General features: G+C 40.2%; 1 pseudogene; it reads left to right on the top strand.

Annotated features, from left to right (window-relative positions):
- The first annotated feature begins 4,607 nt into the window (after positions 1–4,607).
- On the top strand, positions 4,608–8,691 carry LOC106581792 (protein rapunzel pseudogene; annotated as a pseudogene).
- The last annotated feature ends 7,635 nt before the right edge of the window (positions 8,692–16,326 follow it).

The following is a 16,326-nucleotide window of genomic DNA, read 5'->3' as shown; positions in this document are numbered from 1 at the left end:
AACTTTCATTACCTACATTTCAAAGCCGTATTGGGTTGACTGATGGGTGATGGGTAACGAGTTCTCTCTCAGATGCAGTGTTATCTGTAAAGGGAAAGACACAAAAATATAAATAATTATCCAAAGTAATTAGAAATTGTATCCATAGGTATATTTCAGATCTCAGAAAGTGACATGTTGTCTCACTGGTGTGGTAAGGGTTAATTGAGCACCGGAAGGCAGAAAATGTCCTGAAAGGGATCATATTCTCATGAAAACTGGGCTTTTAATCAGATTACGTTAAGCTACTATCTCCCCATTTGCTTCTTTTTAATTTCAATAACATCCTATCCAAACCTACTAACTCATATTTGCCTGAATGTAAAGGGTTAAAATGTGCTCTGGAGTGACACTGCTACTCAGTCCACATCATTGGTGCTGAAATCTGACTGAGTTTTTCACCCCATAAAAATATGTACATTTACTGCCCTCTCTGGTAGATTCAGGCAGAAAAGAGTGAGTGGGACCAAAGACAGGCAACCTGGGTGTTCCTCACACTATTGTGTGCAGTGCCTCTACTCTTGATAAACCCTTGTCTCCGCCTGTATATGTGGGTGCACCTCTGCCAGAACCCATGGGCATTTAGCCACTGCTGCAATCCCACAACTGGGGTGTATGTTTGTAGTGGCTGTGGTCTCAGTAGGCATTCCTATCCTATCATTTGCACTCAGTGAGTTGAGAGACTAAAAGAGATTATGAGCAGGCTCTCACTTTGACACCGCCACTGCTCTCAGTCTGATATCTGTCAAATTCAACTCGTGACTGTGGTACATTAAGGCTGTGCTTTTTCAAAAACACCTTGGTCAACAGTTACGTGTTTTTGCAACATATTTAAACATGAGCATAAGAACCACTGTGTAGACTGAGAAAGCACTTCTCAGACAATACACCTCAACTCATACAAGTTAAATTAGCCTCTGAATTCCTCCACTAGAACACAGTGAAATGATTTAACTTCATGTACAGTAGTGTCTTTGATGTAGTACTATAGTTATGCAACCGTGCTGCCCTACAACAGGTTTCTCTTCCACCAAGATTGAACTCAGTCTGTCGTCTCTGCTTCTCTGTATTACTCAGTGTCCCGCCCAGTGGCTGTTAGAGCACATTGCCTCTAACTACCACTCGAAGGGCATCGTTTCCTCATTCAGCCTGCTAGCGTTGCTGTCGCAGCAACACTGGAGCTATCAGTCTCTTCCATAGAGGCACATTCAAATCGGCCTGGTGCTGAAGTGCTAAACAGAGCGCTGCTATGCTTAAAGAGAATTGTTAACTCCTTCACTGCCAAATGCCACTGCTACTCAGATTTTAGACTTCTGTTTTGGTTTGTAGCTACTGTATGTTCTACTGCAGTAGTGGCCATGTGAGCGAACAAAAAGTGTATTGAAGAGTAGCTCCCACCATATTACTTTGGCTACATCACTTCTGTGCACTCCTTAGAAACAGCTGACAATGTAAGTCAGTTGCACGACAGCTGTGTGACTGTTAGCAGCTGTAAAACAAAAAACGCAACCACAAACACCCTCATCTCAGTAGCTCTTTGTGTGCATCATGTGGAATCATATAATAACTTTCAAGATAATGTCCATGTAAACCCACAGCTAAAAAAACCAACAAGATATTTTGTATTTCAAACATGTGGAAGAGATGACCCAGCATTTTGCCGCTAAGCCACCTCGGTTTCGGTCGCAGTGATCTAGGTACACCTTTGGCAACTGCCGATCTTTGAAAACGTCCATCAATCTCACTCAACTCATGCAGGTTAAATTAGCACCATGAAATTATTTTACTTCATGTACAGTAGTGTCTTTGATGTAACAGTTTAAGCAACTGTGTTGCCATAGTACAGGTTTCTCTTCCACTGAGATTAAGCTCAGTCTGTTGTCTCTGCTTGTCTGTATGACTCAGTCTTGTCCAGTGTCTGTTAGCTTCTAACCACCACTTGAGGGGCATGACTTCCACATTTCACCTGCTATCGCTGATATCATGGCTACACTGGAGCGATCAGTCTTTTTTTAGAGGCACATTCAAAGCAGCGTGGTGCTGAAGTGTTGAACCGAGGGCTGTTATGCTAACAAAGATAGCTGTTAACTCCTTCACTGACAAATACAATGTCTCTGTATAGTAGGCAATGTGATCTCCTTTTAAAAACTGTATGAAAGGCTGTAGAGAGAAATGCTGTCTAATCTCATCTAGAAATTGAGAACACTATTAGCTGTGCACAGATGCAGTTCATATTTTCCCCCAATCTTGATGGATGTTATCTTTTCTTTAGGCGTCACATCGATCAGAGCCTGAAGTCGCAGTCCAGGAGCTTGTCAAACCCTTCAACGTAAGCAATTACAATTCCTCCACTCACTTGTCAACTGCTACAAATACTTCTTTACAAATTTTACTTAGATCATTTTACTTAGATATTTTAATCACATGGATAATACAAAGGCTCTGTCTGACACTTCTTAATATAGCCTACATATGAACTCCAATTTGATTAAAGCTTTCACTATTTTACCTACATTTCTGTCATAATGGTGTTTTATAGAAACTTACTGCAATGTGTATAACATAATTTTGTCTGGTTACAACTTTAGGTGTCAGTTGCTCAATAGCTGTGGTACGGTTGTTGGCAGCAGTTAACACCCTCATCTCAGTATCTCTTTGTACAGTATGTGCAGTTGCATCATCTGACACTATGGGCCCTACAACAGGTTTCTCTTCCACCAAAATTGAGCTCAGATATTCTGTCATCTCTGCTTCTCTGTATGATTCAGTGTCCTGCCCAGTGGCTGTTATCGTCCATTGCTTCTAACAACCACTCAAAATGTATGACTTCCTCACTGGAGCTATCAGTCCCCTCCATAAAGGCACATTCACATCGGCCTTGTGCTGAAAGGAGGGCTGCTATGCTAATGTAATGGAGGTAAGAAAGTGCCATGAGGTTACTCCACACAACTAGCTTAAATGTCGCCAATGGTGCTATCGTATCGGATCATTTTCTATAGCGCAACTGGTTGGTAAGTTGTCAAGGAGTGCGGTCACGTGTGTTTGCGATTAGAGCGTCACTGGTTTGAGCCCAGTAAAGTGGACACAGGGACAGTTGAGGAAGCAAAGCTGTTAGCAGCACACTGATTTAGGTTTCACTAACAGAGATGGCTGTTAACAGCTTCACTGCTGTCCAATATCAACTGGAAATTGAATGGACACTATAAGCTGTGCTCAGGTACGGTGATTAGTAGTAATAAGTGCATGTTATTTATTTCAGGCATCACATCAGTCCCAGACCAGGAGCTGTGACTCAGCGTAAGCCATTACAATTCCTCCACTCACTTGTCAACAGATACAAATACTTTTTTCAAAATTTTACTCTGAATTTTACTTAGATATTTTACTCACAGCAATGATACAAAGGCTCTGACACTTCTTAATGTAGCCTACATATCACCTCCACTTTGATTAAAGCTTTCACTATTTTACCTACATTTCTGTTTTACGTAGTAAACTTACTGCGAACTTACTGTACTGTGTACAGTTTTATTTTGGCTGTTGCTACACCTCTGTGCACCCCTTAGCTGACAATGGGTATCAGTTACACGACAGCTGTGGTACTGGTGTTAGTATAATGGATGTCACGCTTCCTGCTTAGTGAGTACCACCTCCTAATTCGGCTCACACAGAGGCTCAAACCCAGGATCTCTTGTTTGCTAGCACATGTGACTGCCCTCCCAAAGCGTCTTACCAGTCACGCCACACAACTAGCTATTTGGTGGCGCAAGTGGGGACACTTCAGGTTGAGGAGTAAGATTTACATATCCCAAGGTGCTACATTAGCAGCTGTCTTGAAACAGCAACCATGGACATCCTCACCTCAGTAGCTTTGTGTGCAGTTGCGTCGTCTGGCATCATAACTTTCAAGATCATTTCCATCTAAACCTTCTGAAGAGCACAGCCAAAAAAACCACAAAATATTTCAAAAATATTTTTGCACTTTGTCATTGTCACTCCTCATTCCTCTAGTTCCATTCACATTAATGGAAGCTTTCCATGGAAGTTGGCATCACTCGACACTGCGGCCGTGGGATAGTGAACCAATCAAAAGTGGATTGAAGAGTAGCCTTTTCCCCGTAACCCAATCAGCATTGTGTATACATGAGCCACTCCCACACCCTGCCCTTACATGGCACGGAGGACTGGCCAAGGTCTACTGATGGATGTAAAGGCTGCTAGTTCAGAGACAACAGAACCACAATACCAAGACTACTACTACTACTATTACTTATACTACTACTACAGAAGCACAACTACCAAGAGTACTACTACATAACCAGAAGGATGGAAACAGCTACCGACTTGACTCTGGTAAGATCCGATTACTAATCATAATTTTAGATTAAATCAATGGACATTGAATGTATCTAGCACAGTAACATATATTTTTGTCCACAATTTCAGATTGAATAGTGCTAGTTATAGATCGCACTGATATCAAAATACGTAATCCCCTCCAATGATTGCATAAAATATGGTACATTCATCAATACTCTGAGAAGAGTATTTATTTAATTAACATTTCCATCTAATGTGGGGCATATATGGTATTTTAAACTCCAGTTTCAGAACTGGACAGCAACCATCTGCCATTGGCTGCAGCAGGATACTTGTTCTGTTTGTTAAAAATAAGGGGTATAATGTTGTGTCCCAATGTTGTAGAGTCAGTCGGTGTTCAAAGAGCAGGCTAATCTGTTCTTCAGCTGTATGACAATATTCTATTATTATTCAGCTAAATTACAGATGCATTTGCCGAATGTGCGTACACAAAAAGTTATCAAGGATTCACAAGGCTGCTTTGTGAATATTCTGAATACAAGTTAAAGTAAATCACCCCACATAATTCACATTCAATAAAGTTGGCACTACTTGCAGACATGAGCGATGTACATACTAAAAGACTCTTCTCTCTAGGATGACAGTGAAGTCGTATGTGCAGCAGCAGCCATGGACAAGGAGACAGTGGTCATAATCCTACAAGGCATGGAGAAAGTCTCCTCCGCCGCCGCTACCATTAACCCACTATTTGACATAGTCACTGCAGTGGTGAAGGTGACATAGGGCCTGGTCGCCAAAGACCTCACCCAAAACCTGGACGCCCAACAATTCGGCCACAACCACTCCAAGCTGGAAAGCATCTCCAAGACAAACCAGCAGATTCTGAAGCAGATTCACCTGAACGAGGTCAATGAGAAGTACAGCAAGTATGAAGAGTATATCAAGCACCAGTACACTGCCCTCAACACCATTGAACAGATCAAAAACGAGTTCAGAGTTCCAGAGGGTCTATGAGAGAGACAAGGATACCCTTGCTCTAGACACGTACTACAGCAGTGTCATAGAAGAGAATACAACTTTTGAACAGAGGTTTGCTGAAGGTGTACCTAGAGCACTACAAGCAAAACCGAGACCTCATGGAGAAAAAGTGTTCCCAACTGGCTAATGTCTTTCAAATGGGCCTGATGACACTAATGGCATATACGCTGGTCAGAGAGGAGGGTGAACGTTGAATTCAGGGATAAATGGGCCCCCAGGGTGGAGAAGATTCAGGCCAAGATGGATGAGGCGCTGGCCCAGTGTGAGGGGAACTGATCCTCATCCACTCCCAGGGTCAGGTGGGCATATGAGGGCTTTAAAGGGATACTTTGGGATTTTGGCAATGAGGCCCTTTATCTACTTCACCAGAGTCAGACCATTTTTATGTCTGTGTCCAGTATGAAGGAAGTTAGAGGTAATTTTGCGAGTCAATGCTAACTAGCATTAGCGCAATGACTGGAAGTCTATGGGTATCTGCAAGTCATCTAACTCTGGGGACGTAGATAAAGGGCCTCATTGCCAAAATCCTGAAGTATCCATGTAAGGTTAAAAGCTGTTTGGAGACTAAACTAGTCCTCTTCCCTCAATTTAAAAAGAAAAGTAATTTCCTTTTGGCTGGTGGGCAATCTTCTTTGTCAATGAATGGAATGGATTAAATCTAGATTGTATAATAAAACCACTACCTGGTTTTGACTTCTGTGTCGTGACCCCCTGCTTGCCATCATGTCGGAGATGGGGATCGTGGAGGACAGGGCCAAGCTGAAACAGGGCCTGGTGAAGGTCCTGCAGTGTGTGGCCACCATCTCATCTGCTGCGGCTGTGGTCAACCCCATATTTGGCGTGGCCGGCTCTCTAATCCGAGTGGTGCTGCACCACGTGGACGATGAGGACATCCAGACGCTGAAGCGCGAGTTTGGCTCGGTCAACCGTGCCCTGGACCAGCTGTCCCAGCAGAACCGCAGCACCCTGCTACAGATCAAGAAGGAGACGCTGGACGGCCAGTACTGTTGTGTGGAGGAAAATCCGCAAGTTCATGGAGATGGTGGAGGTGGGGCCCGAGCACTGTGAGCGCAAGAAGGATGACTTCGAGGAGAGCTACTCCAACGACCTAGGCGACCAGAACCTGCACACACTCTACGAGGGTGTGGTGGGCAAGCCCATGCTGTTCAGCCGGCCCATCCTGGAGGTGTACCTGAAGCACTCGCAGGGCGACCGCCGCACCATGGAGAACCTGTGCACGCGCCTCACATACCTCTTCTGCATCGGCCTGATCGCCCTCATGGGTTACGCCGCTGTCATCGGAGACGACGAGGAGGGCATCAGCGATGAGTGGGCCGAGAAGATGGAGCACGTGCAGGAGAGGATGCAGGAGGCCCTCCAGAAATGCAAGTGAAGAAGAAGAGGAGGAGAAGGAGGTGTAGAGGTTGCTACTTGTCCTCAATATGCAGGACTCTCTCCACATTTCCTCTATGACTTAGGACCCCGCATCCTTCCTTCCTTCCCACCATTTTCTCCTTACTCCAGGACAGCTGTGTATACAACGTCTGTTTATTCAACCAGTTAATTGTCTATCAATGTGGATCATAGGAGGTTGGTGGCACCTTAATTAACTGGGGAGGACAGGCTCGTGGTAATGACTGGAGCGGAATTAGTGGACTGGTGTTTGCCATTCCATGCGCTCTGTTCCGGCCATTATTATGAGCCGTTCTCCCCTCAGCAGCCTCCTGTGATGTGGATGAATGATTCTTTAATGATCACATGGCTATTCACTGTTGGTATCTATGAGTTAGTGGTAAGTAGATTGAATGAAAACAGTTAGGGATTTGCCTCATCCACAGCAGTAGTCAATTAACAGACCTATATAATATATGTGAATGTTGATATGGAAACCTGCATACACAGCAGTCTGAATATCAACATTTGGACTGGCTCTTAATTAGATTTAACTATGTCATTCCTATCTTCTAAAGAGTAAGATGTAGTGGTTTTAATGTCTGACAATATTCAGCACTTTTTAAAAATATGTTGTGTTGCATAGGTATTTGCTGGTGATTTAGAGGGAGACAGTTCGAATGGGCTCATTCTGTTGCATGAATGTAAGATGCACCATAATGGGTATCTATTTGAACAGATATATACTCCATGCAAATCTAATAGTGCCACTGATGCAACCTAGCACTTTCAAATAAAAACATTATCTATACTGTGGACACTTAACAGAGCATGCCAATTATCTAAATACAAAAAACAAAAACAAAAATGGCTTTACTGTGGGTTAATTAGTATTACTTTACTTATTATCGGCACCTAAATTAACTATTATTTAGCATTTAATTGGAAATAGTATTAAAAAAAATTGCTAAATAATTTTACCAAAATCTAACTTAACTTTGGATATTTTATCTAAGAATGTATTTATGGAGGGAATCCAATCATTAATGCCACACACACACACACACACACACACACAACACTAGCATTATGTTGCTTCCATAATTATTCAACAACACTAGACTGTCTGTCAAAGAGCTATGACCCTGATAATGAAGTCAGTGGGATGAAAGTCATAGTGTAACTAACGCTAAACACTTGTAGCCTGTTCAATGTAATACCAAAACTGGGTTACTATACTGTCCAAAAACACTACTGTTTCCTTTTCAACCATATTGTATGGTGTTTCAGTTTGTTTTCATGAACACACTACATTATGTTGGATGTGATGTAAGCCAACCAAGTGCAGTGACAACACTAAACTAACCACACAACAATACAAAAGGTCAAAGTATACATTAGCTTTAAGTGCTTCCTCTCTTATGTGTTTTTGATCAGTATCCTCTCATAACTGACCAACAATGTCTCCTCTTACACTGTGGTTCATGTTCCATGTCCCCTTAACTGTGTCTTTGCCTAAGAAAGGGTTCACAAAGTTATTTTCTCTACTTCATTTGTTCTTGTGCTCTAAAGCACTGCAGTTTGATTTGATCTCTTTTGTGCTATTAACCCCACTATTCAGATTTCCAGTGTTACTGATGCCATTTCTATGATCATAGATCCAAGAGAGCTCTCCATATCTATGATTCATAACCCTATATCAATGGAATGGCTATTCTGTGGTACCAGTCCCTGTCTCTAATATTGTTACAACCGAGATGTATGGCTGTTAAATAGTTATAATTCTGCACTGTTAAAATGAATTAGATGGGAATAAATGTACCTCTTTAGGGCTTTCTGAAAATATATGCTCCTCATCTAAATGTCATAGCCTATTTTTTTTGTTATTTTCTTTGTTGCATGGTTGTACTATGCAGCACTATCAATAAAGATTGAATGTAAAATATCACTTGTATTAGATTTTTTGCATTAAAATATATTGAGGCATTCACAATAGTATTATCATTTTAACTTGGTTTATCTCAAAATGATGATGAGGGTCAATACATGCTGTCAGTTCCATGAATTTTTTGGCACCCTTGATTAAAAAGAATACAATTCTATAAATAATATAATTAGAAAAGGGATCAGTGTAGTTTTCTTCACAAGGGGAGGCTGCTAGAGTATTGAAAACAGGGGTATCAATATGTATTTACCTTATCTCTTGAGACTTGTTAAACAAAATCTTGTTCTCTGAACAATTGTATTAGTATAAAATAATATAATTTACAAAAAATGTTGAGCATGCAATATAAAGTCTACACCATCTTCAATTATTTTCACATTTTTATGCCTTAAAATGAAAACTAAAAAGTGATTAAAATCAATATTTTTTTCCTACAGATCTACACAACCTACTCAACATGTTCAAAGTGAAAGAAGGTTATAGAAATGTTTCTATACCAAAACAACCTAAACTGAAATATCATAATTGGGTAAGTCTCCACCACCCTGAGTTAATGCTTGGTGGAAGCACCTTTGGCAGCCATTACAGCTGTGATTCGTTTAAAATTGCTCAAGCTCATTACATTTGGTTGGGAATCATTGATGGACAGCAATATTCAAATATTGTCTCTGATTTTCAAGCAAATTTAAGTCAGGACTGAGACTAGACCACTCAGGTACAACTCTTGGAAAGCCATTCTGGTGTGTCTTTGGCATTAAAATGTGTAATTGTTGTGGTAGTTAATTTCTGCATTACCAAATGAGGAGAGTTACAAACTTCACACACCAGTCAAAGTTATACTTAAACTACATCTTTAATAATAAGAGCTTTGCAACAGCACTGACTTTCAACGATTTTCCATTTCTAATGAACCGTTGAGAGTGACAACACAAAAGTACAAAGATGCACCCCTCTCAACCTACATGACGAACAACAGATACATAGAATGGTCACAAGGTTAAGATTTGTATGAAAGATATCTCTAAAATATAGCAGACAGCAACTGCTGTGTCAACAGTTTTCATTGTAAAGACCCGTGTCTGGTCCTCCTACTCCAAACTGGAACCTTCTCACCCTGGTACGGTATAGCACAAAAACATTAGCTCATTCAATGGCATAACTCAATTATCAACTCTAGATACTCCCATCTCAAGAAAAACCCCTTCTTGACCCCTCTCCTGGACAAGCTCACTGAGTGGAGTGAGTCTCTAGGTCATACACTATCCCAGGATAAGTGCAACATCAGAGAGGACATACAATGGTTCCAGACACTGCCATACACCTCCCCCAATGCCAAAGGAGGGAGTGACTTGCGCACAGACATTGTGGAGACAAGTAATTGGTTACCCATTAATCACGCCATCCCTTCACATGGTTTAAGAATAGGTAAAGACACATTCACATATGAAGACAATGTTCCATCTGTCCTCTTCCCTTTCTGATATTCTGCATAGCACCAGAGACATGTAAAAGACAAGTCTGACCTCTCCCCTCTCTGGGCCCCAAGTGACTGAGCCCCAGCTGAGGGAAGAAGTGCAACTGCCAACACCAGAGTCCAAAGAAATACATTCTAATAACAAGTATATCACATAAGCATATTATGCAGATAAGACATCTTAATTACTTATGTTACCCAACTAATTCTGATTCATCCACCACATTGTCTCGCTGAAAAATAAAACTCTATTCCAGGGTGAGGTTTTCAAATGACTTTGGGATTTTCGCAAACTTTTTCCCTTGGCTTTGCTCCTTTAATATTTATTTTGATTCTGACATACTCCCCAGTCACTGCCTATGACAAGCATACCCATAACGTGATGCTGCCACCACAATATAGTTTTGAGTTTAGGCCAAAAAGTTAATTTATTTGCTCTTTTGTCTGGTAGTATTACTTAACAGCCTTGTTACAAACAGAATGGATTATTTGGAATGGATTTTTTAAGACAGGCTCATTTCTTTTCACTTTGTCATACAGGCCAGTAATATGGAATGAATGCAATGTTGTTGATCCCTTTGTATTTTCAAATATTGTGGTGACAGCATCATGTTATGGGTATTTTTGTCACCGGCAGAGACTGGGGAGTTTGTTAGGATCAACAGAACCCACCTCAGTCTTTTGAAAACCTAACCCTGGGATTTTATTTTTCTGCAGGACAATTACACACATTTTAATGCAAAATACACATTATCCAATTATGATATTTCCATATTATTATATTTAAAAAAAAATTGTATTACTTTCTTTCACTTTGAAAATGTGGAGTAGATTGTGTAGATCTGTAGGGGAAAAAAGTTCAAGGGGGTGTACACTTTCTATAGGCACTGTAGCTCAGTATTTCTATTATTTATTTTATACAGTCTTTTTTTGTTCATCTTTTCAAGGATGCCAATAATTATGGATCTGACTGTATCTGAGACATTGAAAAAGGTAGGAGCTGAGTATTGAGAAGTCCATGCAGGGACGGACTGGGACCAGAAATAGGCATGAACATTTCTAACACACTGGCCCATTTTCTTCCCCAAGACCCAAATTATTAGCCAAATAATAATTTTGTGAAACAAAAAAAACCTAACAATTTATCTGGCATTTGTCTAAACTGCCTTATGGCCAGTCTGCCCCTGAGTCAATGGCCTAATCGCAAATGGACCCCTAGACCCTATGCACTTGCGGAGATCTGAGAGGATTTGATTATTTTAAGCAATATGGTGAAACTTCCACTTAGGCTATCAGAGGGCAAGGTGGAGCTATTATCATATGGATTGCATATGTCTAATGTTATCATATCTCCACAAGTGCATAAGGTAAAAGGTCTAGTGGTCCTTTTGGGATCGGGCCCATGTGTCGCATAAAGCCAATCGGGTAGTGACTGTAGTACATGGCTCTTCATCCCTGTTCCTGGAGAGATGCCTTCCTGTAGGTTTTCACTCCAACCCTAACCTAGCACATCTGATTCTAATAATTAGCTGGTTGATAAGCTACAACTGGGGTTGGAGCGAAAACCTACAGGAGGGTAGCTCTCCAGGAAAAGGGTAGGAGATCCCTGCTGTAGCATAATTTCATACCTCTAGGTGTCAGAATAGACTTGGAATCCTGATAAGTAAACATTTGGTAACACTGCTACTGTAGGCACCAACATATGATGCCATATAAGTGAATTTAATACCTAATGATATAATGCATTTTAACATTTGCTATTAGCTGTCATAACTCACAAGTAGTTATAACATCGTTATAATAAATGACTATGATGTATTAGTGAATGTGTGAATGTTCTTGTCACCAGCAGATGCTGTTGTGTGAAGATGCTTGTTTCCGGCTATAACCCTTTTGAGTTTCATGTATAACCCTTTCTACAGAGGGTTCTACATGGAACCCAAAAGGGTTCTCCTATGGGGACAGCCAAAGAACTCATTTATCTAAGAGTGTACTGTATATTTCCACCAGAGGGCCCGGTGTATACCAAACTGTATTAGCAAATCAATGTAAAGGTCTATGGGCCGTTTTGATAAGCCTCATGGTGGGGCTAAATGAAAAGTACATTAATTTAGGAAAATATATTACCATGAGAGTAGGCCTACTCAAAAGTCTGCTTTTATTTTAGGCCACTACACGGTTAAAGAACAGACATCTAGACAGCGCACACAGCTATAGGCTACGCCTCTGTCGTAGTCCTCATGCCAGCCAGAAAAACAGGTTTCCCCCCACACCCCCTCCCCTGAGTCGGTGGACCAAAACTGAAATCTATTAACCTGTCTGGGAACCTGGGACGTTTGCGTCCCACCCTAGTCAACAGCCAGTGGAATCGCGTCGCGCGAAATACAAATACCTCATAAATGCTATAACTTCAATTTCTCAAACATATGACTATTTTACACCATTTTATAGATACACCTCTCCTGAATCGAACCATGTTGTCCGATTTCAAAAAGGCTTTACAGCATAAGAAAAACATTAGATTATGTTAGGAGAGTACCCTGCCAAAAATAATCACACTGCCATTTTCAAAGCAACTAGCATGCATCACAAATGCCCAAAACACAGCTAAATGCAGCACTAACCTTTGACAATCTTCATCAGCTGACACTCCTAGGACATCATGTTACACAATACATGCATTTTTTGTTCGATAAAGTTCATATTTATATATAAAAACAGCATTTTACATCGGCGCGTGACGTTCAGAAAATATTTTCCCTCAAATGCTTCCGGTGGATCAGCGCTACAATTTACAAAATTACTATTCGCAAACATTGTTAAAATGTAATATTGTCATTCAAAGAATTATAGATTAACATCTCGTGAATGCAACCGCATTGCCAGATTTAAAAATAACTTTACTGGGAAATCACACTTTGCAATAAACGAGGTGCTATGCTCAGAAAAATAGGCTAGGCGATACAGGTTTGCGTCATCTTGGAACCATCTAAAATCAAATATACTATTGTAAATATTCCCTTACCTTTGATTATCTTCATCAGAAGGCACTTCCAGGAATCCCAGATCCACAACAAATGTAGTTTTGTTCGAAAAAGTTAATAATTTATGTCCCAATGGCTCCTTCTTGTTAGCGCGTTCCCGAAGGCTACTCATAATGTACGAGGCGCGCGGGACTTGTCGTCACGAATGTGCAAAAAATATATATTTACATTCGTTCAAACATGTCAAACGTTGTATAACAAATCTTTAGGGCCTTTTTCAATCAGAGCTTCAATAATATTCAAGGCGGACGATTGCATTGTCTTACTAAACGTTTCGGAACAAAAGGGTACCCACGGGCGCACGCGTCATAGTAGTAATGGCCCTCCCCCTATGACCAACTTTCCAGGCCTCTTGTTCGGTCAGTTTTTACCGGAGAAGACTCAAACCACTTTGTAAAGACTGTTGACATCTAGTGGAAGCCTTAGGAAGTGCTAAATGAATCCTAACTCACGGTGTGTTTCATAGGCAAAGTGTTGAATGTAATTCCACAAATCAGATTTCCACTTCCTGCATGGAATCTTCTCAGGTTTTTGCCTGCCATATGAGTTCTGTTATACTCACAGACACCATTCAAACAGTTTTAGAAACTTTAGAGTGTTTTCTATCCAAATTCTAGTTACTGGGCAGGAGTAGTAACCAGATTAAATCAGGTACGTTTTTTATCCGGCCGTGCAAATACTGCCCCCTAGCCCCAACAGGTTTTAAGACAAGTAGGTCAACTGTCTGAGAAAGGATATTGTCTTACCTGCATAACTTCATGAAGTGTCGGATTCACTTGTTTCATGTGCAGTTGGACTACATGTGCAGCTCCCACAACTTTATGCATCAGTCAGAAGTCATCTTTTGAGATTGGCCACTGCATGCTTCAAATACACCGAAAAATAAGATATATTTTTTTATTAAATGGCAATTAAATGCCATTAAATTAAATTGTGTTTTGTCATCCGTTTCATAGCATATCAATGAATAGAAAGGTACAATTGTGCATTAACCAAATCTATAAGCAGATTATAATGATTTATAAATAATGATATGCGGGGATGGGGTGTAGCTCATGAGTCTATGGCGAGCAGAGAGAGAGAGAGAGAGAGAGAGAGAGAGAGAGAGAGAGAGGAGAGAGAGAGAGAGAGAGAGAGAGAGAGAGAGAGAGAGAGAGAGAGAGAGAGAGAGAGAGAGAGAGAGATGCAATTAATTGTTTTAGACACTAGGGAGTTGTTTCAATCCATTGTAAAAATTTACCAATTTCATCAATGTAATTGAACTGTCATATAAGCCTATACAATATTAGAGGCACAATATGGCACAATAGCATTTTGATTATGAGGTCAAAAGCTTCAAACAGTCATGCACATTCACAAATTGTATACAACACTTCCTTAATTGGATTACAGTAAGTAAACTCCTGAATACAATGCTGGCTAAACAAAAAGATTAGGCTAGAAAATATTGTATGTGTTATAGGTAGCAGAGTAAAGCTTTCCCTGTCGGGGAGATGGACTCGGTAAAAGGTATCGACGTCTCACCCATCGATCAATGTCTTAACCGCTAAAACATGTTACACTGTCACACATTTATACAAACGTGCTGTACTAACCGATATTTTTTGACCATTTCAGAATACACAATGTGTGCACATTCCGCACCCATTTTCAATGGCTGACTCTTTCACGCAAAGTGCGCAATAGTCTCTTCGAAGATCTTCAACCAAATGCCTGTACCCGAGAATACACAGACACATCTATCTTTCCCTCTCGCATAAGAGTTTAGCAAAAACCTCTAAACGTAAGCACTGGCTGCTGAGTCAGGGGAGACGGAATCCAAAAATATTCCACCACATAGTGGTGCATGCGTAATTGTACCTATACAGTGTGTCTCCATCATACATGGGCATGAATGAAAACACTGAATTATTATATTATTCGACCTACAATCGTTATTAATTGCAGTTGGAGTAATACAACTGTAGAAGTAAATTAAAGTCAGTATTAAAATTTACTACATGTTGTTATTCATTTTTTTCTCAAACATTGGAAATTACAACACAGATGGATGGCAAAAATATAGTCTAAGATATTCCAATAAAACACATCTAATTGGTATTTATTTATTTAGGCTAATTGGTTAATTGGACATCATGTATTTGAAAATGACGCAGTGGCTGTATGACCATCCATCCTCTACAGATTGTGGTCTGACCAAGGACACAATAATTTAGCCTATTAGAGTTTGCAGACAAGGCATGAAAGTGGATTTTTTTTTATATCTATTGCTTGGACTTCGTCGGTTTTGAAACCAAATTATGCATAAACAGACCCAGTGAAGGGTCTGCTCACACCTCTGTCTATTTCAGTCATTTTATGGCATGATAAACGTATCATCCTCTTTTGGCTTTAGATTGTCATTTGTTTTACATGCAAATGTTGCATCTCATTCAATATTATACAGATTTTTACCTTTGACCTTGACAATATCAGATATAAAAATGTAGCTCTTGTATACAAGCATCTCTAAAACGTGTCTGTAAATAGTGGCATAGTGGCATTCATGGCCAGCGATTACACTTGCTGCCTGACTACAGCACTTTATTGAGTTAATTATGATATTCTATGCATTTCTTTTTACTGACTGTCAATCATTAAAGGGACAAACAGCAGTAGAAACTATAACAAAAAACACCCCTCCACTATAACGTTCATAACGTTAAAAAAATTATAATATCATAAACAGAGCTATGGATGTAAGGACTGACCATACATGATATAAAAAATATACTTTTAACCATGTTTTGAGACTTTATAGTGTTTGTTTATATTTACTTTGTTGACAAGCATTGGAGTAAAACCAGCTCATATTTTGGGTTCTGATACGGTAAGATAGTTGAACTAAGCTCAGGCGTTTATATGTTATATTCTTCAGGAATCAATGGGTACATATCATTACTTTATAATTCCAAAAATGTGTGTAGGAACTGCTGATTGCCCCTTTAAGATTTAATCGTGATGTGGCCCATAAATGTATGTTTTGGTCTGTAACAAGGTTCTCAATCTTATTTGTAAATGTCCAATAGTGATAT

The sequence above is a fragment of the Salmo salar genome, chromosome 02 (assembly GCF_965601325.2).
Source record: "Salmo salar chromosome 02, fSalSal1, whole genome shotgun sequence".
NCBI classification, from domain to species: Eukaryota; Metazoa; Chordata; class Actinopteri; order Salmoniformes; family Salmonidae; genus Salmo; species Salmo salar.
This window is presented reverse-complemented; position numbering and strand designations above follow the sequence as displayed.